The sequence below is a fragment of the Callospermophilus lateralis genome, chromosome 7, assembly GCF_048772815.1.
Source record: "Callospermophilus lateralis isolate mCalLat2 chromosome 7, mCalLat2.hap1, whole genome shotgun sequence".
Taxonomy (NCBI): domain Eukaryota; kingdom Metazoa; phylum Chordata; class Mammalia; order Rodentia; family Sciuridae; genus Callospermophilus; species Callospermophilus lateralis.
Window position 1 is genome coordinate 50,875,344 of NC_135311.1, and position 27,609 is coordinate 50,902,952.

The following is a 27,609-nucleotide window of genomic DNA, read 5'->3' on the forward strand; positions in this document are numbered from 1 at the left end:
TATTAGTGTTCCATTCTAAGTTAGTCTCTCCCTGATATCAGGTTCTGTTAGGCAAGTAACTATCATCTATTCCTTTTGATTAAATGCTGACCTGTTAATTGTTTTACTTAGAAAGGTTATTATTAAAGCCTTTATACAAGTAAGAAGAAAATCAAATATGTTGAGATAACCTTAAAAAGATAAAGCATTAAAGACAACAGTAAAAACAACTGAACTAACATCTTTCCTTTTCCTATACCCTGTCCCTTCCCTACATTCCCCATTGTCCAATCCAATGGATTTTTTTTTCTTTTTCTTTTTCTTTCTTTCTTTCTTTCTTTTTTTTTTTTTTTTGGCTCCTGGGGATTGAACTCAGGGGCACTCAACTGCTAAGCCACATCCCCAGCCCTGTTTTGTATTTTATGTAGAGACAGTTTTCACTGAGTTGCTTAGCACCTCACTTTTGCTGAGGCAGGCTTTGAACTCATGATTCTCCTGCCTCAGCCTCCTGAGCTGCTGGCTTTATAGGTGTGCCACCATGCCTGGCATTACTAAATTTATATTTTTCCCTCATCCCCCCTTGTTGTGTGTTAGCATCTGTATATCAGAGAGAACATTTGGCCTTTGGTTTTATGAGATTAGCAAATTTCATTTAGTATTGTTGAGAGCCACAGCTGAAGGGGCCCCAGGAAATTTCCAGCTGCCAGCAAACTTTCAGACTACCAGCTGATGATTGGCTTACAGTGGCCCCAGCAACATCTAGCAACATCTAGCTGATTGACCCCTCTGCGGTGATGCTCATTGGGCTGTTTCCCTGCCCTTTCAGACCACGGACCTGCTCATTGGGGGACTTTTTTGGTTCCGCCCATGCGACCCAGCCAATCAACCTCAAGAGCAGGAGGATTGTGGGAGGTGAAGAGGCTGGTGGGTGTGAGAGTGGCTTGTGGGAAGCTGGTGGTGGCAGTTGGGCTCTGAGGGTTTTTCCGGAGGAGCTCTTTTGTTTGGCGTGTGTGGTTCTAAAAATAAAGTTAGTTTCTTTTGACAAGTGGCTCCTGAATTGTGCCCAGCCAGACTGATAGTCAAGTATGATAGTCTCCAGTTCTATCAATTTACCAGTAAATGCCATAATTTATTCTTCTTTATGGCTGAGTAGTATTCAATAATGTATATATGCCACATTTTCTTTATCCATTCATCTGTTGGATGGCATCTAGTTTAGTTCCATAGCTTGGCTATTATGAATTGAGTCACTATAAACAGATGATGGGGCCATCTCACTATAGTATGCTGTTTTTAAATACTTTGGGTATATGCCAAGGAGTGGGATAACTGGGTCAAATGGTAATTCCATTCTAAGCTTTCTGAGAAATCTCCATACTGTGTTCCAGAATGATTGCACCAAATTACAATGTATGAGTATACCGATTCCTACACATCTTTGCCAATATTTATTGCTACTTGTATTCTTGAAAATTTATATTCTGGCTGGAGTGAGATGGAATCTCAGTGTAATTTTAATTTACATTTCTCTAATTGTTAGAAATGTTGAACATCTTTTCATATATTTGTTGACTATTTGTATTTCTTCTTCTGTGAAGTGTCTGTTCAGTTTCTTAGCCCACTTATTGATTAGGCTGTTTGTGTGTGTGTGTGTGTGTGTGTGTGTGTGTGTGTGTGTTTAGTGTAACTGTTTGTGAGTTCTTTATATATACTAGAAATTAATGCTCTATCCGAGGTGCAGATGGCAAAGATTTTCTGCCATTCCATAGGCACTCTCTACAGGTTTTCGATTGTTTTCTTTGCAGAGAATAAGCTTTTTAGTTAATGCTAGCCCACTTATTGATTCTTGATTTTACTTCTTGCACTTTAAGAGTCTTGTTAAGGAGGTCAGTTCCTGAGCTGATATATTGGAGTGTTGGGCTTACATTTTCCTCTAGTATGTGCAGGGCTTCTGGTCTAATACATAGGCCATTGATTCACTTTGAGCTGAGTTATGTGCAGGGTGAGAGATGTGGATTATATTTCATTCTACTAAAAATGAATTTCCAGTTTTGTTGAAAAGACTATCTTTTCTCCAATGTATGTTTTTGGTATCTTTGTCTAGCACAAGGTAAATAATTTTGTGGGTTTGGCTCTGTGTCTTCTATTCTGTTCCATTGGTCTTCTTGCCAATTTTGATGCCAATATCATGCTGGTTTTGTTATGAGAGCTTTGTAGTGTACCCAAATTGAACCAGGAGGAGAAAGAAAATTTACACAAAGCAACTCCAAATAATGAAATTGAAGAAGGCATTAAAAGCCTACCAACTAAGAAAAGACTAGGACCAGATGGATATTTGCCAAGTTCTACCAAACCTTTAAAAAAGAACTAATAACAATCCTTTACAAATTATTCCATAGAAAAGGAGGAAACTCTTTCAAACTCATTGTATAAAGTCAATATCACTGTGATAGCAAAACCGGACAAAGACACATTAAAGAAAAAAAATTTGAGACCATATGATAAGCTTGATGAACATAGATACAAAATTCTCAATAAAATACTGGCAAATCATATACAAAAACATTCAAAAGATAGTGCACCATGATCAAATGGGGTTCATTCCAGGGATTTGAGGTTGGTTCAACATATGGAAATTAATAAATGTCTCTGAAATCAAAAGACTAAAAACAAGAATCACATGATTATCTGAATAGATGCAGATAAGGCATTTGACAAAACACAGCATCCATTCATGATTAAGACAGCAGAAAAAAAAAACAAGGGTAAAAGAATTATATCTCAACCTTGTAAAAACTCTATATGACAAACCATAGGCCAAAATAATTCTAAACAGAGAAAAACTGAAAGCACTTTTTCTAAAAATAGTAACAAGACTGGGATCCACACTTTCACCACTTCTATTGAACATAGTCTTCCAAACTCTATCTACAAAAATTAGGCAAAATAAATAAATAAAAGAAAGAAAGAAAAAAAGAAAAAGAAATCACCTTTTTTCCGCACAAGCTTGACAACACTTATTGTTGTTTGTCTTCATAATAGCTGCCATTCTGACTGGAATTAGAAGAAATATTTGAGTAGTTTTGATTTGCATTTCTCTAATTGGTAGGGTTGATGAACATTTTTTTCTTATATTTGTTGAGTGATTATATATCATCTTCTGAGAAGTGTCTGTTCAGGTCCTTGGCCCATTTATTGATTGGGTTATTTATTTATTTATTTTGTGTGTGTGTTTAGTTTTTTGAGTTCTTTATATACCCTAGAGATTAGTGCTCTATCTGATGTGTGAGAGATAAAAGATTTGCTCCCAAAATATAGACTCTCTATTTACCTCACAGATTGTTTCTTGTGCTGAGAAGAAGCTTGTTAGTTTGAATCCATCCCATTTATTGATTCTTTATTTTAATTCTTGTGCCAAAGAAATCTTATTAAGGAAGTTGGGGCCTCATACACATGATGGAGATTAGAGCCTACTTTTTTTCTCTTCTAGACTTGGAGTCTCTGGTTTTATTCCTTGGACCTTGATCCATTTTGAGTTGAGTTTTGTGCATGGTGAGAGATAGGAGGTTAATTTCATTTTGTTGCATATGGAAATTGGTGCAGCCAACATGGAAAGCAGTATGGAAATTCCTCGGAAAATTGGGAATGGAACAACCATTTGACCAAGCTATCCCCCTCCTCGGTCTATACTTATAGGACTTAAAGACTATAATTTTTACTACAGGGACACAGCCACATCAATGTTTAGATAAGCACAATTCATGATAGCTGAACTGTGAAACCAAAATAGAAGTCCTTCAATAGATGAATGGATAAAAAAATGTGGCATATATACACAATGGAATATTACTCAGCAACAAAAGAGAATGCAATCATGGCATTTGCAGGTAAATGGATGGAGTTACAGAAGATAATGTTAAGTGAAGTTAGCCAATCCCCCCAAAATAAATGCTGAATGTTTTCTCTGATATAAGGAGGCTGATTTATAGTGGTGTAGGGAGGGGGAGCATGGGAGGAATAGACAGAGTTTAGATAGGGCAGAGGGGTGGGAGGGGAAGGAAGGAGGTATAGGGTTAGAAATGATGGTGGAATGTGATGATCATTACTATCTAAAGTTCATGTATAAAGACAGGAATTGGTGGGAATATACTTTGTATACAAATAGATATGAAAAAATGTGCTCTGTATGTGTAATAAGAATTGTAATGCATTCCACTGTCATATAAATTTAAAAAAAATAAAAATGCAGATAAAAAAGAAATTAAATGATAATTAATAGGGCAAAAGAGCTAAAATTTACTCGGTTTACTGACAACATGACCAATATTTAGAAGACTCAAAAATTCTACCAGAAAACTTCTAGAAATCATAAATGTATTCAACAAATTAGGAGGATACAAAATTACCATTCATAAATCAATTTAATTCTTATTCTCCAATGATGAATCAGCTGAAAATGAAATTAGAAAAATCATCCAATTTACAATACCTTAAAAAAATACTTGGGAATCTATTTAACAAAAGAGGTGAAAGACTTCTATGATGAAAACTACAGAACACTTAAGAAAGAAACTGAGGAAAATTTTAGAAGATAGAAAGACTACCCATGTTCTTTAATAGGCAGAATTAATATTATCAAAATGGCCATACTACCAAAAGAACTAAACAAATTCAATTCAATTCCCATCAAAATTCCATTGACATGTTTTATGGAAGTAGAAAAAGCAGTCATGAAGTTTATTTGGATAAATAAGAAATTCAGATTAGCTAAAACAATCCTTAAAGAGAAAAGCAAAGCAGGAGGCATCACAATACCAGACCTAAAATTATAAAGAACACAGGTTTTTTAAGGGCTGTCATCTCCTTCATGATATGAGATCATATTCTGTGATGAAGTTTTTAGTGAAATGTCTTTACTAGCAAATAGTACCTTAAAAATGTTAGGCAAAAAATATTTTAAGCATTAAAGTGATTTTAATATATACTGCCATTTAGCCAAAACTTTGTTTTAAGCATGTATCAGTAATAAATTAAACACTAGCTATATACCTATATTTTATCATTCAAAATCAAAGATAGAAACTTAAGCATTTGCAGCACATATTTGCACATGGATTAAATGAGATTTATATTTTTAATGAACATTAGTATTGTGGTAACCTAGATTATATTTAATATTAGATAGACACAGTTAAATGTGTTAATGAGTATGTCAACCCTAATTTCTGAACCTTTATCATGTTACATATAAATATCACCTTTGAATATGTTCTAAGTATTCAATACACTCAACTTAGGAATGGTTGGTAGAAATGATGTAATAGAATATGAAATAATCTTCTGAATGTACAAAGAGAAACAAAAAGGACATACACCAGATGTGCTATTGTTATTTTCCTTTTTTATAATAAAAAGAACTTATATATGAATATTTGAGAAAGAACAAACATCAAATAAAATTAAAATTTTAAATCATTCTGTGCATTTCTTCATCTGTATTCATAACATATTAGTAGAGTGATGTATTTAATAATATGTAGAATATTTTATAAACAAAATTTTAAATCCTCTCCATTAAATTTTAGTTCTTGAATTTATATACTGAAGATTGTGTGAAATATTTTTAAAACTCTATTGTGTATCAGTAATAGACTCAGTGAGAATTCCAAAGACTACATTTTTACTTATTGAGCAGTGAGAGAGGGGAACATCTTACATGTCCATGTCTCTCCAGACCTCTCTCAAAGGTAACAGACTCTTTCTGTTATTGGAGTTTTGTGGAGATAAATACCTGTGCTCCTTTCAAAGATCTGGAAAGACAAGTATGACTGTCAATTCTAGTCAGAGTCTGATAGAATAAAGCATAACACACTTTTTCAATACATGGCCTCTATTTTTTCTTTCTTTCTTCTTATTTTTTTTAACTTTAGTATTTCTTGTGTGAAATCTGACTGTAAACATTGTAGATATTCTGAACTGCAATGACAGTGGTATGGTCAGTAACAGAACAATACAACTATTTCACACTCTAATATTTGCATATAGTCAGTAAGCAAATCTGTTATTCCATAATCTTTTTATTCTAAAATAGTGGTTCTCAAAATAATGTCTGGGATTTTTTTAAAAATCAATATCAACTGAATTTTAGATTAAAAATATAACTATTGCCCCATTAGACTTCCAAGAAATCTTAAGGGTTGGGCTCAACTATTAGTAATTATCTGTTAAGAGCCCTGTGTTTGGTTTTTGTGTATTTTTTTTTAAGTGCATTTATGGGGGCTGGGTATGTAACTCAGTGGTAGAGCACCTGCCTAGCATAAATAAAGCTGTGAGTTCTGTCCCAAGTGCTGTTGTATGTACATATTTTATGTATATAAATATACTTACTATTTTATGTGCATATATGTATTTTAAATATATTTTTATACTTAGAATTTTCAGTACTCTTCATTGTTATATGGCTTTTAATGTTTGTATTAAGAGTTGATTTGTTTCAGCTGTTGAATTTGTATATTAGAGAGTCTGTGAGATATTTTTAAAGCTCTATATTTTTAAAAAATTTAAAAATGAATTATTTATTATATTGTAATTTCTTGCTCTGAGAGTTTATCAAAAATCTATTATGGGGCTGGGGATGTGGCTCAAGTGGTAGCGCGCTCGCCCGGAATACGTGTGGCCTGGGTTCGATCCTCAGCACCACATACAAACAAAGATGTTGTGCCCGCCGATAACTAAAAAATAAATATTAAAACTCTCTCTCTCTCTCTACCTCTCTCTCTTTAAAAAAAATCTATTATGTACAATGACTAAAATACTGATTGATAATATTTGTTGAATGAAGCTAGTTTGTTCTATATATATGCACACAGAGCTAAAGTATTTTTTTTTCTTTTCTTTTACTGTTCTTATTTAAAGAGCATAAGTTGTGGGCTGGGGATAAAGCTCAGTTGGTAGAGTACTTGCCTTGCATGCATAAAGCTCTGGGTTCTATCCCCAGCACCAAAAACTAACAAACAAAATAAATAATTTTAAAAAGAGGATAAGTTTTGTGCCGGGATTGTGGCTCAGTAGTAGAGTGCTTGCCTAGCATTTGAGGCACTGGGTTCAATCCCTGGCACCATATAAAAATAAATAAACAAATAAAGGTATAACATCTATATACAACTATATATATATATATATATATATATATATATATTTTAAAAGAACATAAATATTAAAATCCAGTTAAAGAAAAAAAGTAATTAAATATCATCCTGATGTCTTATAAATTCCAGCTTAGGCAATCCTCTAACCCTCTAAACATCAATAGAAGTGGAAATTATATAATATAATTAGACTGTTAATAAAATATCTGAATGAATAGCAGAGAATATAATATATAAAATCCACATATTAATAACTCACCACTTTTATTTACTGAGAAATGAAATTGTCTGCTTTCTTAAATTTCATGATTCGTGGTAGAATTAAAAGATGTAGCTGGTTACTAATCTATATTACACACACACAATGTTCTTCTGACATTGTAAGTGCTATTATAGGTGCATAAAGTGGAAGCAGAGTGATAAAATATATTTTCTGAAATGCATCACATATGAACTCGCAATTAAAGCTGATGTTTGAATCAAGTATTAAAAACTTGAAAGATATAAATAATGGGAAGAAGAATGATGATAAAAGACAAGCTGAAAAACAAGGTTTGAACAAATGCAGAGTGCCTAAGTGAAAATCCAAGTGGTTAACTCTAATTGCCACACAAACAAACAAACAAACAAACAATAGCAGCCCCTGATAGGAAGTCACAGAAACCACTAAAAATTATGTAACATTATGGGAACTTTTTGATTAACAATATAGGAAAAATTTTGGATGACAATCTTAGCAGTATTTCTGAATTACAACTATGATTCTAGTGGGAAAGATGGTTAACAATGAGAAAGACTAAAGGTAGACATGTAGTTCAAAACTAAATTCTGGCCAGGAATTTTGGTGCAGGCCTGTAATCACAACATCTCTGTAGGCTGAGGCAGGAGGATTGCTAGTTCAAAGCCAGGCAAAGCAATTTAGCGAGATACTGTCTCCTAATAAAATATAGAAAAGGGTTGGGGATGTGGCTTAGTGGTTAAGTGTTCCTGTATTCAATCCCTGATACCATAAAAAAACACATAAACAACAACAACAAAAAAACTAAATTCTGATACCTCCCATAATATTACCTATACATCCATATTCTGCTGATTTTAACGTTTAAACAAACTCATAAATTTTCAAACTTTCCTTCTTCCCATGCCCTGCCAAGCTAATCTAAGTTAGGATAAATCACTTGAACATAAGCCAATTTGATTTACCAATTAAAAAGTTTTTTTATGCATTAGCCTCTTCCACTTTTTACTCTTATTTTGCAAATGTAATTGTTTATCTGTTATGAAAAATTAATCATGTCTCATACACTCACACACATCTACACCTACATATACACAGTAAATACATATTTGAAAAGCTTTCATGGATTCTTATTGTTAATTTGGTCTATAAAAATCTGAATATATTCATCTCTTATTCTTATATTCAGTGATCTAAAGAATTCGTCTCTCGTACAAGAGACGTCAAGCTTCCTCTTAGGGCGTGCTATCTTCTCCCTGATCTAGTTTTTCTGACTTTTTAGCTTCCCAAATACCACATCCTTCTTTGAAAAGGTAATTATACACATCATATTCCTTTGTTAAAGAATATTTATCATCCTGTAGTCACTTGGTTAACTCTAATGCTCAACTAAATTTTAACTTTCTTAGGAAAGGCCTTTTTGCCCCCTTGCTAAGTCAAATAGTACATTATAAACTTTGATATTAATTAATATGTGTCCATTTTTTTGTAGTATGCCCTCTATAGTATAGTATGCTCTCCATTAATATATGTAGTATCCCACATACTAATGTATAAACTATATGAATGCTGTATTAAGCCACTATGCCAACACTAACATAGTGTCTGTTATGCAAAGGAATCAATAAATAATTGTTAAACTGTGAATGACAGTGCAATTAAAAAGTAAGTTAGAAATTCAATGCATATTTTAGGGGAGAAAAAATATATCTGAACAGGATCTTTATTGTAATCGTGGAAAACGTGGATAAATGGACCAATAGGTGATAGTCATTGCTCAGATGCCATCTCTTGTAAGGTGGCAGCTGCTTCTTGATGTCTTTCTTGAGTTCAGAACACCACTTGTTTCATGGCTATTGTCTTATCTTGATCATTTGATTACAAATTTAAATTGATGTGGCCATTTATTTTCTTTAATTTTTCCTTTGATTTGCCTAAAGTTATTGAAGAAGTATAACATGAACCTGCTATGATACATTTCTAATATTAAATCATGATTATGTTTAAGTAATAACCTACAATGGTTGCTATCTTCCTAGTTCTATTTCACTAGTAAATTTGTTGAACTTTCACATTTCTTCTCAAACTCAATTCTGTATTCTTCCACTTAAAAAGATCATTTTTTTTACATTTCTATTTACCATTTTTAATAATCTTAACTGCTCTCCATTTTTATTACTGTCCTTTTTTACTGGAAAAGGCTATAGTCTCCTCTTGTCTAAGTCCTTTCTGTTTAATATATCATATTGTTGGTAATATCTCACTGACAATTTTTCCTGATATAAATGCTATTACTCTGTTTTTATAACACCATGTAACTACTACTGCAATAATACTTATCATATTATATTCTAATAATTTTCAGGTTTCTCTGTTAATTTCTTGGGAAAAAAATAGTCATCTCTTATTGTTTTGCTTAAATTTTGCCAAAAAAATAGTCCAATGTTTGGCCTACTGCAGACACCTAATGAATGATTATGAAATGATTTGAATAATCTTAAAACAATACAATGAATATATTTGAGACTAAATGTACACGATGACATATAATATGAGTTAGAAATTACTTAAGTGTTGCTAAGTGACCAACTAATGAGCCAATGGAAGTTTAGCATTCTTTAATGGACTATTCCACTAAAGCAAGCAAAAGTAATATTTACATCAGAAAGTGAGTCTAATCTCTGGGAACAGATTTTTTTGTAGTAGATATAAGTGTTAAATATAATGCATTAATTAATATGGTCATTAATAGTATTTGTTATATGTTTGTCATTTTTGGGTAATGAGCATGATAATGGTAAACATAACTAAATTTATTCCTTCTTTCAGGATACATTCATCTTAGTGAATATTTGGACATAAAAATAGAAGTACACAATATCAAGGATTATGAAGATAGTGTACATAGTGTTATGAGACTGTCACAAGATATCATCAATGAGGGTCCTTTGTCCATTATTCATAAAATGTAAGGACATTTCTGGAAAGCAACATTCAGTTGAAATCTTTAAAACAAAAGGTTATGTTTATCCAATCAAAAGAGAAGACTGAAGTGAGATAATGTTAAAAAAATGAAATTATTTACTGATCTCCACGTTGGACCTTGGTTCCTTGTAATTATAATAATATAAAGGAAAATAGTAGTTTGGTTTTCTTAATCATTTTCTTTTCTCTTCTTTTAATTATTTGGAAATAACTTTGATCAAATATAATATCTTTGATCAAATTATCTTACTACTCCAAAATCAGGTCCCAAGTCAATTGTCAGAAAATATTCAAAATGTAAATACTACTGTAACTTAAAACACCAAATGAAATCCATTCTGTATAATTTCTTATAATACTATTCCTTAAATGAAAGGTAGACATTTTGTTCCTGAATAATATTTTATATAACTTACATATTATAATGAAGGTGAAAAATATTATTTTGGGTTTCTCAAAAACATGCACAATTATAAAATTAATTTGTATCAGCAGCTTTTAAACATATTCAATATCTTGCTATGTGGCATTCATAGGTCTCAAAAATAATATTGAATGCTAGGTTTGACATTTTACAAGCAACCACAAAACTAGAAAAAAACCTAATAATAAATTGTATGTAAGAGAAAAGGGAAGGACACAATGAAATTCTACTTATTTTAGTTTATTGTCAAAAAGCAATTTTCAAATTTTATTTATAAAATATCACAGTAGTCCAATGATGTACTTTTTCATTGTGTATTGGATTTGATAGCATCAGGCTTCTAAAAAGAAGTAAAAGGGCAATTCTTGCAGCTGAAGGTGACCTTTATTCCATCTTTTTCTAAGTCCCTCTTCCAAGATTGCCAAGCAAAAGGGAAAAAATAAAATTTAGAAGGCAGTAACTAGCAGAACTGAGTTCTTTTTCTTTGTGTTTCTACATTAAATAATATTGATCGCTTTGCATTCATCTAATTGATTTTTTTAAATGATATGCAAAGAAAAGTAATTCACAAGTGTTCATTCTGTCATGGTGACTAATCAGTTTTCTGTGTTCTGTATTTTACAGCTCTCAGAAAATGCTGTGTCAGTGATAACTTTCATTAACACGTTGAGCCCATGTCAAATGTTCCACATTAATGGTCCCTTATAAATGGGAATAGTTCCACTGAGTTGCTTAATAAGAAACAATAATCAATAAGAAAAGCAGTACATAAAATGCATTCACTTTTACAAAATGAGTTTCTCTGAGCAGGATATACAAGTGTAAACTTCTGGATTTCTGTAACACCAGCTTACTGGTAAGCACATATTTTTGATCATTTGAGTTCATTTACACCAGTCACTGTAATGTGCTTAAGATACAATTGTAAATTCCAGCTCATGGAGTAATTATATTTTCACTGGGAAAGGGTAATAAAGATTTTTGTATCATGTAATGTACAAGTGAGTAAGGAAGTGACTGGGTAATAAAAATATCCAGAGTCAATGTGAGATGTGTGACACATCTTTACATGGATCATTACTGAGGTGGGTGGAATTTCAGAAATTAAGTGCACTACTTCAGGTATCATCAATGATTTTAGTAAAAAGGTTTCCAAGAAGTCTATTATTCATGGCTTACATATGGTACATTCTACCCTATAAAACTTAACTAAAGCAATAGAGAAAGAGGAAAAATGGACAAGTGACTGATGAATATATTATACATGTTGGATATGAATTCACTATTATTTCAGAGATTCACCATACTTGTGAGTTACAAAGATTTGCTTTCTGCTTTATAGATCTGATCCACAGACACCCATCTAACAGTGTTCTTCACAAACACAAAATGTATAATGAACTATAGACCTCAGTCAAGAGAATTGTGGAAGTTAGCTTTTTGCTACCTCCAGTTATCCACATGCAGATCAGTAATTGATAAAATGTGGGGGGAAATAGCCTTATTTATAGCTCAAAATACCCCTATTTATGTGAACCAGAAATGCAAATCCAATGCAAATTCAATCATAGATTTTTATGAGATCAAATCCTAAATAAGACAGAGGTAATGAATAGAAATTAAAATGCATCTATTAACACAAGAGAAGCAGTGTATCTTTTGCTTAATCTGATTAATGGAAAGAACTTCTAAAGAAGCCTCGTTCCTGTATTTTAATTAGTTTAATTCTTTTAGTAAAATGAAAAATGTTGTAGACACAATTTGAGGAAATACAATTTTAAACTAAAATCTAAAACTAAAACATACAAGTCTAATAATTAGATACCCAATATCACTATATCAGAGTAGTTCCAAAACACCTTTATATAACTTGCCTCTTTATAATTGTTCTGGGGTCCTAGCAGAAGTAATTGTGTAAATGTCAGCACATATTTTTTAGAGAAATTAAAATAAAGGAAAAAAGGAGTAGAGAAGTATTATGAAAACATATAAACAATTGATGAAGATCTAGCTGGAAATAACATAATTATGAAAATTTTAAAAATTCAGAAGGAAATATGACATTGTTTACAGATTATAAAATTTACTTCAAAATCAAATTTATATAGAGTATATTGTTAAAAACTATTGATAAAAATTTACATGTCGAATTAGGCCCCCACTTCCTTAATAATTAAATCAAATGTATGAAATATGATATGTCAAGAGCTTTGTAATGTTTTGAACAACTAATAATAAAAAATAAAAAAATTTAAAAAAAGACTCCTATAGCGCAAGAATTAAAACCAAGAATCAATAAATGGGATGGATTCAAACTAAAAAGCTTCTTCTCAGCAAAACAAATAATCAGTGAGATGAAGAGAGAGCCTATGGAATGGGAGCAAATCTTTACTAGAAGCATATCAGAGCACTAATCTCTAGGATATATAAAGCACTTAAAAACCTTAACATCAAAATAATAATAATAATAATAACCCAATCAACAAATGGCTAAGGAAATGAACAGACACTTCTCAGAAGAGGATATGAAATCAGTCAATAAACATATGAAAAATGGTCAACAGCTCTAGCAACTAGAGAAATGCAAATCAACTACTGTAAGATTTCATCTCACTCCAGTCAGAATGACAGCTATCAAGAATACAAACAAAGGCTGGGGATGCGCCTGACATGTGTGCGGCCTGGTTGGATCCTCAGCACCACATACAAACAAAGATGTTGTGTCTGCAAAAAAAAAACTAAAAAATAAATATTAAAAAAAAATTCTCTCTCTCTCTCTCTCTCTCTCTCTCTCTCTCTCTGTCTCTCTCTCTCTCAAAAAAAAGAATACAAACAACAATAAGTGTTGGTGAGGATGTGGGGAAAAAGGTAGACGCATACATTGCTGGTGAGACTGCAAATTGGTGCAGTCAATATAGAAAGCAGTATGGAAATTCCTTGGAAACCTTGAAATGGAACTACCATTTGACTCAGCTATCCCACTCCTTGGTTTATACCCAAGGGACTTAAAAACAGCATACTACAAGGACACAGTCATATCAATGTTTTTAACAGCACAATTCATAATAGCTAAATTGTAGAACCAACCCAGATGTCCTTCAGTAGATGAGTAGATAGGGAAACATTGGTATATATACACAATGGGACATTACTCAGCATTATGGGAGAATAAAATCATGGAATTTGCAGGTAAATGGATGGAGTTGGAGAATATAATGCTAAGTGAAATAAGCCAATCTCAGAAAACAAAAGGCCAAATGTTTTCTTTGATATGAGGATGCTGACTTATAATGTCAATGGGGGGAGCATGAGAGGAATGGAGGGACTTTAGATGGAGCAAAAGCAAGGGAGGGAAAAGGAGGGAAAAAGGCGGTAGGAATGATGGTGGAATCAGTTAGACATCATTACCCTAAGATCACGTATGAAGACACGAATGGTTTGAAAATAGTTTGTGTACAACCAGTGACTTGAAAAATTTTGCTCTAGGTGTGTAATATGAAATGAATTGTATTCTGCCATCATGTGTAACAAATTAGAATGAATAAATAATTTAATAAAAAATTTACAAAGTTAGGGGTTGAGATAATACCTGAGTGGCAGAGTACTAGGCCCTCAGTTTAATATTTAACAACAACAACTACAAGAAAAATTACAAATCCGCTAATAAGCTAATAAATTTGGTCTAATAAGGGCAATTGTTTTCTCTGATATGTGGAAGCTTGCCGCAGTCTCTGGCTGGGCACAAATCACGAGTCTCCACACAACTTGTAGATTCAAACAGCAATTCTTTATTCCCGAACTCACACCGGCCGTCTACAAACACGTTCTGGGGAAATCCACGTTCTCTGCCCAAATCCACTTCTGCCCAAATCCACTACTCTGCCCAAATCCACTCCACATGGGCTTCTGTCTCCCAAAATATACTGTCTGACCCTAAGCACTCAAGAGGAACTCAGCAGCAGGATACGCCCTATTCTAAAGGGGGAACACCCTAATCTCCTATTATGCTAAACTGCCCTATTCTAAAGGGGGAACACCCTAATCTCCTATTATGCTAAACCGCCCTATTCTAAAGGGGGAACACCCTAATCTCCTATTATGCTAAACTGCCCTATTCTAAAGGGGGAACACCCTAATCTCCTATTATGCTAAACCGCCCTATTCTAAAGGGGGAACACCCTAAACAGGGATCCTGCCCTGGTCTTTGAGCAAGGTCACCTTTCAGAAGTCCTTCCACTAGACAGCATGGGAGTAAGCTGGCAAGGAATTTGTCATACCTACTTGGCTGATGGCTCCCAGCAGAAGCTAACCACAATAAGTGGCTGGGGAAAAAAATTCAGTTGATTATATAAAGGGGAATGAAGGGAATAGAGAGGAGATAGGAAAGACTGGAATGAATATGTCATAACTTCCCTATGTTTACATATGAATATACCTCAGTGAATTTCACCATCAAGTGCATCCACAAGACTAGGGTCCTAATTAAAGTAAGATATATTTCATGGTATAATTATATCAAAATGGAACTCTACTGTCATGTATCAGTAAAACACAAAACAAAACAAAACAAAAACAACATTTTTTGAAAAAGTTATAGTTTTTTAAAAGAGTTTAGTAGTTTGGTAAACATTGGCATGAAAAGTAGCTATATAATAAGCATTCAGGGATTTTTATTAAGTGAAAAAAGCATGTTGTAGACCAACATGTTTGATAATATGTTTAGAATAATCTGATCTATGATAATTGATTTATATGTATGTGAATATATATATATATATATATATATAATTATAAAGAAAACACTTAGTAATGATTAATACTAATTAAAATAATACAAATATATGTGTGTGTATATATATATATACGTACACACATACACAGACAATATACCATTTGTAACAAAAAATAAAAGAAAAATAAAACTAATAATGTCTTTAAAATTCATGAAACATGTGGATAGAGAAACTTTTAAAATATAATAAGGCTATGAAAAATGGAGATAAAAGTCATGCATATAATCTGGACCAGGGTGGAATAACAAGAATAACACGTGTCCTCTTGCATAAAATAACTGAGAAAATATTCGAAGTACTGGTGTTCAAGGGCACAGGGCAGCAAAAGGCAAGGAAAGTGAAAGTGGAAATCCAGTGAGGGGAACCCAAAATTTCCCTAGCTTATTGTCTTCAGTGCCACCGGCTGCAGGGGCAGCTGAACTTAAGGTCACTCATGTGAATTTCCAGGGACACCAAATAAAACAAACACACACTTTACCTTTAAACAAGCTTCAGGATGGCTCCTCCACTCTTGTCCTCAAGATCCCCAAATGGGAGAGTGAGGGATAGGCGAGACAGAGAGAGAGAGAGAGAGAGAGAGAGAGAGAGAGAGAGAGAGAGAGAACTTACCAAGAGTGTGAGCACATTTGGAAGTGGGCTTTTATTGGGAGGACCCTCATTCTTAGAAAGTTCTATCCAAAAAAGGTAAGAAGGGTCGGAGTTACAAGGGACATGTGAGTGTAATTCAACCCAATTGCTGTAGAGCAACGCCTATGTCTGAAAACACGTCCTCAAACTTTCAGGACCAGGCCAATGTCCAAATCACTACTAAAGGTAGTGAGAGTCAAAGCCTTTCGGCTCCAGGACGGAAGACACCAATCATTCAAAGTGGCTCCCCACACTCCAGAGAAGTCAGTTCACACTGCAGAGTACAGAATGTCCATACCAAGCTCAATGGACCATTTCACTTATGGAGAGGGGCCTGAGAGACAAGGTAGGTCAAGGCAGGTATAGGTCAGAAGATGGATTGTGAGAGAGAAATGATCTACACAAAGATAAATCTCTGTAGATCAACAAAGGGCTGACTTGATTTTTATGGTAAGTAGTAACCAGTAAATGCTTGTAAGAAAACTACCTGAAGCTGAGGAAAGAACATTTATAAGGATTAGAAGTTACTATTCTCAAAATTCACAGAAGACTTGGTATTTCCACCTCCCATTGACAAAAGAAAAGAATAGGAGCGGGGTGTGTGTGGCAGAGGGGCAAGTTCAGTTAGAATACTCACAATAGTGTTGTCTCAGAAGTGGAAAGCTTTATACTAAATGTTACTCTGGCTTTGCCTAATGATGCTTAAAAGCAAAATCCAAAAGTATCTTTCCCAAATATATTAACTTTATATTAGATTATAGTAAAAAAATAAATTTAAGAATAAAAAGTAGTCAGCACTCAGGTTGCAAAAAAAGTTCACAATATCTGAATCTTAACTGAAAATTACCATGGCTAAGATGAAGTACAAAAATATAAAAAGAAGGGAAAATGAAATCAACACTAATAACTATTGAGGAATGAAAAAGATGGTAGATTAATTGGAAAAGGTAATTTTAAAAGTTATTATAACTATATACAAATAGCCAAGGAGATTGAAGAAAGACTAATCATATTTAAGAAGAGACACTAAAGATAAAAAAATATCTAATACAAACATTTAAAAATAAAGGCTTATGTCTGTAGATGGGAACTTTCTGGGATGAAACCTACAGCCAAGAGATACTGCTAAAGAAAGACCGGTGAGTTTGGAGACTCGGCAGTAGATACTATCTAAAAAATATATGGAGAAAATAAATCTAAAGGTAAAAAGAGCATTAGTGAGATTTGGTACAATGTTTAGTGAACTAGTATACAAATTACTGGAGCTTCTGAGAGAGACTGAAGTGTGTGAAGCAGAAAAAAATACACTTATAAATAATAGTTGGCATTAGCCAACTTGATACAACTCTAAACCAACATTGACATTAAGCCCTAGATAAGCAAGGAAAACTGCATCTATGCATATCATGATTAAATGGCTTCAAATTTGTGTTAAAAAAAACCTTAAAAGCTGGCCAAAATTTAAAAAAAAAAAAAAAAAAGAAAAAAAGAAAGTCACATTAAATACAGAGGAGCAAAGAAAACAGATTCCTCCATTGGCACCAAAAAATAAACCAGTTTTTACACGTACAAAAACAGAAAGAATTGATAACAGAAAAACTTTATTAGAGGAAATGTTACAGGAAGTCCTTCAGGTAAAAACAAATGACAGACTAAGGAAATTTAAATCCATACAAAGGGATATGCTATTTCATTTATTGTATGAAATATAAATGACTGTTTACAAGAAAATGTAGGAACACATCCAACCCTCACCAATATTTTTACCTTGTTTTCATCTCCATCCACTCCCAAGCAGTTTCTATTACCAATATTAGCAGCAGCAAAATTCACAAGTCTTCCTATTTTGAGTATATAAGGCACAACATTTAGAGAAGTTTTCCAGTGTTGATGCATTTTTATAGCAAAGAAACAAATGATGTCTGGGAAAATCTGAGTGCTGAATATTTAATCGCAGAAATGTGCACATATTTTTAAATACATATGCATATTTTCATGTGTTTGCAAAATGTGTGGCCTTATTGGGACTCACACCACAGCCTATCTTGTCTGTTCTAAGGACACTTCTATTCTGCCATCAAAGTATGCATTGGTCTTAATATAAACTCTCTTCTGAACATAGGAGAATCCAATATAGCTCCTACAAAGATTATACCTGTAAGAAGAGTATTTAACATACTAATTGTTTATAGACTATTTATCATTAGAACTAACATAAATACATCTCTGTGTTTTGATTCCTTATAATGTTCCTGAACTTCAGAAAGTTAATAATTTTATAAATTCTTTACTTAGATAATCTCTTACCTGCATTGTTTTTCTCCTTTTTCTTTTACCCCACTGTATTCTTGGCTTTTATTGTTATCTTGGTATCTGCTACATAACTCTCAATTGCTCTTTACATTTATCATAATATGTAGGGCATGATGTAAAGTGGGGCATGTTGCATGAGAAAAAAGAGGAAACCTAACTTGCTGGCTGCTACTCACTTCCCAGTCCTGGGGCCACAGGTGGCTAAGAGAGCACCTAGCGATTAGCCAGAAGGCATTGCAATGGGTTGTGATGAAGAATCCAATGACCTCTAGGATAGGCTCAGAACCCTTCTGCCTTCAAGGACAGCTCATGTCTCCCATTACTGCCTGTAGGATGGGTGTAGATGTAAATTCTCCCCACCCTGCTGACCTTTACCCTGATTGGCTCCTGTACATTATATTAGCTGTGTATGTTTTCTCTGCCGTAGCCAGGCTGGCTGGGCAAAATAACCGGGGGGTGACGAATGACTTGTGTACGTTGATACAGCAGGAATGGAAGCCGTTTATTATAGGATATGAGCAATATTTATACATTTTACACAGTTTATCTAATTAGCATAAAATAGATACAGCAGTCAACCAATAAGGAATCTCCACACTTAATGGCTCGCTTTTGTTACTTCATAAACCATTCCCTCTGGCATTTTGCCAGGCACCATGCAGACTTGTTTATAGACTCTAACATTTCTCTGGCAAAATAACAGGTGCCAATCTGACTTGTTTACAGACCTGAACATTTCTCATTAAAGGAGATCCTGCTTTGACTGTTCTCCCTGGCCCACCTGATTGTCCTCAGGGAGAGAGGGCTGGGTGTGGGCCGCCAGTCGACCTTTACCTTTCTTGGCCTGTCCTGGCAGGGCGTGCTTCCCCAATCTCTCCCACAGGTCTGGAGGGATCAGGGGGGGTGGGAGGGGGCTAAAAACCCCTATAATAATAGAACTTTCATATTGGAGCTTCTGAGAGATACAGAAGTGTGTGAAATAGAAAAAAACACACATATTACTAATATACTAGGATGCTTGGAAATTTTTAATGATCACTTTTGTGAAAAGAAAAGGCCACCTTTCCCAGTATCTGCTTTGTGATAATGTATAGTAAATGGGTTATAGTACACCTATTTCAAGATACCCTTGAAATGCCAATAAATGGCAACTTGGGAAGAGATGTTAAAAAATGGTTCTCCACAGCTGATGTAAGTCAGCTCCAGCACACCACCAACGATCCATTCTGCCTAATTTACCAGACAAATCTATCATGTGTCTAACTTGTGTGTACAGTATTTTTTATTCTAATAACATTAGTACTTTATATCACCTGAATAATAACTGTTCTAAATGAAAAATAGAAAACCTCACAGACAAAAGCACTATATTCTTCCACTGAGATGAGTGAAATTCTGAGATGTGGCAAAGAGGAGATTCACCTGTAGCTTCAAAGAAGAGTTAGAGTGAAACGAATCCAGATTATAGAAACATAAATATTTTAAGTATTTTTGTCTTGTGGGAATCTGTTTCTTCATTTTATTTTGAGTCTGTAAAATAAAAATACTAATTCTTAACTTATTTTACTGTGAAAATTAAAATTGTTCAAGGAAAATTTAATTTCACCTTATATGTTGTATGGATTCAGGTTCTGTTATTAGCAGGTAAAACTGCTTTTCTTGTCTGAAGTTAGTAGTATTAATTGATATGGTAAAATATAATAGACAATGAAGTAGTGTTTGTGCCTATACAATATGACAGGCAGGCAAAACCAGGTGATTTGAAAAGGAACAATTAAATGACTCTTGAATAGTTCCATTATATAATCCAGCATTTGACTCTTGAATAGTTCCATTATATAATCCAGCATCAATAGCAGGTAGACCTGTAGTTACCAGGAAAAGTTTCCAGTCATGAACTCCAGTTGTGACGATGTATATGGAGAAGAACAAGACAAGTAAAGTATCTACGGAGCATAGATAATTAGATGACATACAGACAAAAATAATTTAAACATATTATTCAGCAGTTTCATTGCCAAACATAGAGACAATATGAAAATGTTCTAATAACGGGGGGAGGGGGGTGGCGGGGATCCCTAGTATAGACTGTCTTATCAGCAAAGCCTCAAATTGCAACCCCAGCAAATGTTAAACTAGAACTGTGGACTCAAGCTGAGCCCCAAAACAATGAAATGAATGGGTATAGAAGGAAGAGAAGAAGAGTCTATCATAAACCTGTTTTCTGACAGTTGTTTCTCCATTCCAACTACTCTCATGCATTTCTACCCCTATTATTACTCCAGAGATGTTTTTTTTAATTTTCATTTGCCTATTTCTTTTATATTATTTGTGTTTTTAGATATAGATAAAAGTAAAGTATATTTTGACATACAAACAAGTATATCTTATGCTAATTGGGATCCCAGTCTTGTGGTCATTTTCCTATTTTTCACTATCTTAACGATACAACATAAGCATCACCTCCTCCGTGATGTACATGGATCTGTCTCCTCTCAAGATTTCTATTGCATGTCACATTTCACAGAACTGGAGTAATATATTATATTTTTCATATATGGTGATAACTGTTATCTTTCACCTTATAATTCCATTTCCAGCAATAAATATGTCCATTATCTTAATTTATAAAATACAGGGAGAAATAAATGATAAATATAAATAGTGAGTCTTGATTAATCCCTTTCCTCTAATCCTATTTATTCTAGAAGATAGATTGGCTTATAATTCAAATTATTTCTGTCTAGAGGATGCTTCTGAAAATATATTATAAAAGCTACTGTATATTCACTCTCCTTTAAAATCTGAAACACACACACTTATACATGGGGTGATTTTTGTATAGTAAATTTATTCATATGAACACGGTATGATAAATGTATGAATTTAAAAGTTAGATTAGATTATAGGTTCAAATCACATACTATGTATTAATAGCTCATTGATCTAAACATATTTGTTTCTCTTTGAATTAGGTGTACTTGTTTTGTGTAAGAGTTAATTTCTGCATCATATATATACGTACATATATATATATATATATATATGGATATATATATATATATATATAATCTAACACACTAATAAAAACAGTGAGTAGCCATGAAGTATATTTTCTTTACATCAATTTTATCCCTTTTTTTCTCTTCTTTCTTGACACTTTTCTACTCAAAACATGTAGTAAATTGTAGATTCCATTCTTGATATAGTTGAAAAATCAAGTGGTGTGACACCGAATATAGTGTTCATTAAACAAATATAGATTGGATTTGATCAACCCTGCTTCAGCAGAAACTGCTGTGTCTGTAACCTCCTTAATGGCCAATTAATTTCAAAGAGCATAAAAATGGTTCTTTGCCCTGAAATTTAAAACTCTAGTCATGGACTATATAAATAAAAGACAGAATATGGCCTAGACAGCATTGTTATATGGTTAGCCTGCTGAATATTCAATATTTTGTTCCTAGTGTTATTTGACTGGTCTTAACATTTTTACTTGGGGAAAAAATGCTATTTTTAGGCCCGTTAATATTCATGATCAAATGTAATATAAGAGGGACCAATTCTGTTTAAATTAAATGCTTAGTTGTGTATTTAGAATGGTGGTACTGTTGATCACTTAGCTGACTCCAAGACACCAGACCCAATACCAGCTCTGGATTGTCTGCCATGAAGAAGATTTGTGCCTGGAGGGTGTTTGCTTCTGGACGATAGGCAGAGAATAGTGAGTGAAATGCTGATGATATTCAATATATCCTGACTTAGTAGAAGTAGTCTCTCATGATGAAGAATTTGGTGAGCAGTATTACAAAATAACTGAATACTCCCTACTCCCATTAAGATCTAAGATTTCTGATATAAAACAAAAAGCTATTAATATCTGTATCTGTCCACTTCTCTTTTCAACTGTTGCAGTAGTTGATGTGACTTTCAAAATGATTTTTGCAAAATATCTATTATTCCTTTTATGAAAATCTTTCCTACTTTCATAGTACTCTAAGGATACCCTAAGTAGAATTTGTTGCCACCACTATCCTCTTCATACTACTAACTACATTGATTTTTTAGAATTAAATTTATTTTAATTGATATATACTTAATATTAAACTTGATAATTACATTTCTTTTACCCATCTTGCATTACTACTTCCAAGCTTTTTTGTGTGATATTCCCATTGTTTGGTGCATTCTGTTGCTCCCTATTGTACCTGACCAACTCTATGACTTTAGTTCTTGCTTTAAGGTTATTTATTCTATAATGTCTGGACTTATTCAAAATTTAGCATATTAGGTGTTTGAATTCTGAAAATCTGTCTCAGAAAGTATCAAACCTTAATATAATCACATTTGTTGTTTTTATTTACTACTAGATTGTAATGTTTGGCATAAAATATAGGCTCAAAAATGGAGACTTCTGATCCATATAATCTGTCATAAACTTATGTCTCCCCACTTCTCCTTTTGAAGTACACCCATACACTTGGTAAATGAACAAGAAAATACAAACATGAAAATAGTAGACAGAAAGATGCAGATCATTACAGATCTGGAAAAATGCAACAACATGGGTTTCTTACAACTCCCACCCAACAGAAAGATCACACGGGATTCGATGTTCCCATACTCATCTAACAAACATCTACCAAAGGAAAATATTTAATTTCTTCCTGTGTCCCTTACTACCACTCAGGATCAAATAAGAGTCCATTTGACAATACCAAATAGGCCAGGAAGAATTGAAAAGATAAATCAGAAAATATACTAACATAGGGTCACTTGGAGGGTCATTCTCCTTTCTCATGAGGTCTCATATTTCCCTTCATAATTCAGAGACACAAGGCTCAGTAATACCCATGAGGGGGTTTCTACTACAATGTTTCCATACATATGAAGTACTCCCTGTCCCCAAGGGTGGAGATTTCATTCTTCCACCAAGGATTATTAGCAACACAGCCTCGTGAAATGTTTTTCATTTCCTCCAGCAATACTTCAAGGAAAATAAAAAGTCCTATGGCCTGAAATACACAAAGCAGAAAATAATACCTAAAAAGCTAAGTGCCAGGCACAGTGCAATCCCAGTGGCTCAGGAGACTCCGGCAGGAAGATCATGAGTTCAAAGTCAAGCTCAGCAAAAGCTAGGCACTAAGCAGCTCAGTGAGAACCTGTCTCTAAATAAAATACAAAATGGGGCTGAGGTTGTGGCTCAGTGGTTCAGTGCCCCTAAGTTCAGCCCCAGTACCTGCCCAAACACACACACACACACACACACACACACACACACACACACATACACACACACATACACACACAACTTAGTGATATTATGATTGGAAGAATAGCCAACAAGATGGCCAAGGCCTAAAAATTGTACTGTCTGGCTCAAGAAATGCTTTATATAAACATAAAATCTCCTAGCATAATAGATAAAAATATTTAGGATCTAGGATACAAATAAAAATATCACCTATACTAATGATCAGAAGAATCAAAATTTAAATAAGAAAGAGCAATCAACTTATGCCAACAAGAGGATAAATTAATGTTGGAATTATCTGACAAAGATTTTAAATTAGCCATCATAAATATGATTCAATAGACTTTTATAAGTTGAAAAATTCACCAGAGACAAATTATATAACTGAAATCATATAACTAAAAATAAGATTATATAACTGAAAACAACATTAACAAAAATTTGAAAAAACTTAATGGATTGTCTCAAGAATAGTGTGGAGAAAATAGAGGATAGAATCACTGAACTAAAGAAAAACAAATGTTTACCCAGTCTGAATAACAAATAAAATAAACTGAAAAAACAAATAAAAGCAACACAGTCTCAAGGACCTGGGAATAATGAAAGAAAATCAGACATTCATATTAGAGTCCATAAAAACCAATGGAAGAGTGGAACTGAAAGAATATTTTAAGAAGTAATTGCTTAAAACCTCTCAAATATTGCAAAAAATATGAAGTACCAGAATACAGATACTGAGTAAATCTTAATAAGGGCCAAAAGAAATAGCATATAAGAAACATCATAATCTATAAATTACATCATAATCTATAAATTATATCATAATTTAATGTCCTAGGGCTGCAAGCAAAGGCAAAACCTTAAAAGTAACCAGAGAGAAATAATCTACATTTACAGAGAAATAATTTGAATGTGAGTGACTTTCTCATTTGAAACCAAAGAAAGTGGCATATTTTTTCAAGTGTAGAAAGAAAAAAAAAAAACTACCATAAATTTATATTTTCAGCAGGACTATTTTTTTTCCAATAATGATAAGAAAATAAATTATCACATGGATGTAGCTCAGTGGTAGAGTACTTGCCAAGCATTTATGAGGCACTGGGTTCGAACCACAGAACCACATAAAAATAAATAAGTAAGAGAACCAAACATGGTGTCGCACACCTGTAATCCCAGCAGCTTGGGAAGCTGAGGCAGGAGAATTCAAAGAATTCAAAATCAAGTCACTAAGCAACTCAGTGAAACCCTGTCTCTAAAAAAATACAAAATAGGGCTGGGGATATGGCTCAGTGGTCGAGTGCCTCTTAGTTTGATCCCCCAAAAAACAAATGAAAACAAAACAAAACAAAACAAAACAAATCAGGTATTATGCCCATCTACAAACACAAGTCACAAGTAAAAAAAAAATAAAAAAAAACTATACAAAACTAAACTAACTATTATTTTCATGTTTGTATTTTCTTGTTCATTTACCAAGTTTATGGGTGTACTTCAAATACCTAAATACATTATAAATAAAGTAAGGCAAAATCCTAGTTTGAAAAACAAAAGACAAATGATATACAAGAAGATAAGGTAAGGGAAACCAAATAAATGAAAAAATAAGATATAATGAAAAATTAATCCCTGATACAGCAATAACTACCTTTAATGAAAATGGTTTAAAAGCACCAATTAGAAATTATTGAGAGTGGATGAAAATAGGATCCTGCTGTTTATAAGAAGTACACTTAAAATTAAATGTTATTAGTAGATGGAAAATGAAGACTAGAAAACAGATATAACAAATAAGAAATTATATTTAATTATTAGAGAGGTGGCAATGAAAATATTTTAATAAACTTAAAAGCAAAAGTTACTGAAGATAAAGGGGATATAACTTAGTGATGAATAATCAATTAAAGAAAAATAAAATACTAAATGTGGGTATAGTCAGCAACAGAAACTCAACATACATAAAGCAAATGTTGATAGAAGTAAAAACATAAAGACACCATTAGCAACCACAGTTGGAGTCTTCAACACTTCATCACAAATGTATTGATGGTCTGATGCAGCTAATACATAGAAAACGAGAAAGGAAACAGAAGCTCTGAGGAATACAGTAAACTAAAATGATCTATGTAATGTATATAGACCACTCTACCAAACAACAGAATAAATATTTTTCAAGTACTCATGAACATTCAATTGGATGGATGACATCCCATGGTAGATTATAAGAAAAATCTCAACAGGCTTAAAAGAATTTAAACCATAGCATATATGTTTTCTTATTCTAATGAAACCAAACAATATATCAATAATAGAAAGATAACAGGCAATGCTTGCATCACTTGGTAATTAAATAACAGACTGCTTAATAATTCATTGGTCAAGGAAGACAGATATAAAGTGCCAAGATCAGATTCTAATGAAACATTACATATCAAACTTTTGGGAGTGAAGCTAGAGCAATGGCAAGAGGGTCATTTTTGGCAGTAAAAACTTACATTAGAAAATAGGTAGCTATCAAATCAATTAGATGAAAATCTAATTTTCATCCTTTAAGAAACTATAAAAAGAAGGTCAACATAAGTCCAATGCAAAAACAAACAAATGGATAAAAGCACAAAACTTGAAAGGAAAAAAACCAGATTCTTAATAAAGCACAATTAATGAATTTAGAGTGTTTAATACAACTGAAAAATGAAAAAAAAAGACACAAATCTTCTAGATGAGAAATAAAATAGGAGAACCTATATACATGTTAAAAATAAACAAAAGGGAAGTCTGATTTTTGATTGTCTGTTTATTAAAACTCAGAATAAATGGACCAATTCCTCAAGTACCATAAATTACCAAAACTCAACCAAGACGAGTACTTGAATATTACCATAATCATTGAGAATATTTGGTTTATAACTTATAATTTGAAACTTATATAAATAAATCTTCATATCCACATGCTTCTACTGGAGAATTGTACAAAATATTTAAACAAATATTAACATCAATATTACATAATCTATTCCAGAAAATGGAATCGCTCTAAAACCAAACTCCCCCACTAAAATACTATACCCAGAAAAAGTATCCTATAGGAACAAAAACACAATAAAGATATTTTCTACCAGAAAAAATTTGACAATCATCATTTTTAGAAGATACACAATATAAGAACAGACAATAGTAATTTGGTTAAGAGAAACATTCCAGATCAAAGCAAGGTCTAAAAGAAGGAAAAAAGAGCATAGTAAAAGTCCAAGTATTTGAGTCAGTATATTTTATTGTCTTTTTAACATATTATAATGTGTTTACACATTAAACACACATTTTGCCTTAGAGATTAATTGTTTAAAATACAAAATAATAATGTAAATTTGGGTTTGGATACAGGTAATTTTTTAAAAAATAAGGATGTAAGCTATGGAAGAGATTAAAAAGAATTGTATTATTATTATTTTATTATTTTTTGTGGTGCTGTGGATTGAACCCAGGGACTTAAGCATGTGAGGCAAGTACTCTACCAACTGAGCTATGTCCCCAGCCCAAGAATTAAATTATCATATTTTTTTTTACATTGTAGAGTAGAATAGTATTTAAAGATGAATTGTGATACCTTAATCTTGAATGTTATAACCTCTTAAACAGGTAGTAAAAGTGATAGAGAAAAATTTAATGGTTAAAATGAAATAGAATACAAAATCTGTAAGTTACTGTACCCAAAGTTACACAGAAAAGAAGGAGGAAAAGGTAAATAAAGATGAACTCTATGGAGAACAGGTAACAAGATGATACAGTTAATGTGGCTGTCTCAATATTACTTAATGCAACTGGACTAAATATTCCATGTAAAAGTTAGAGAT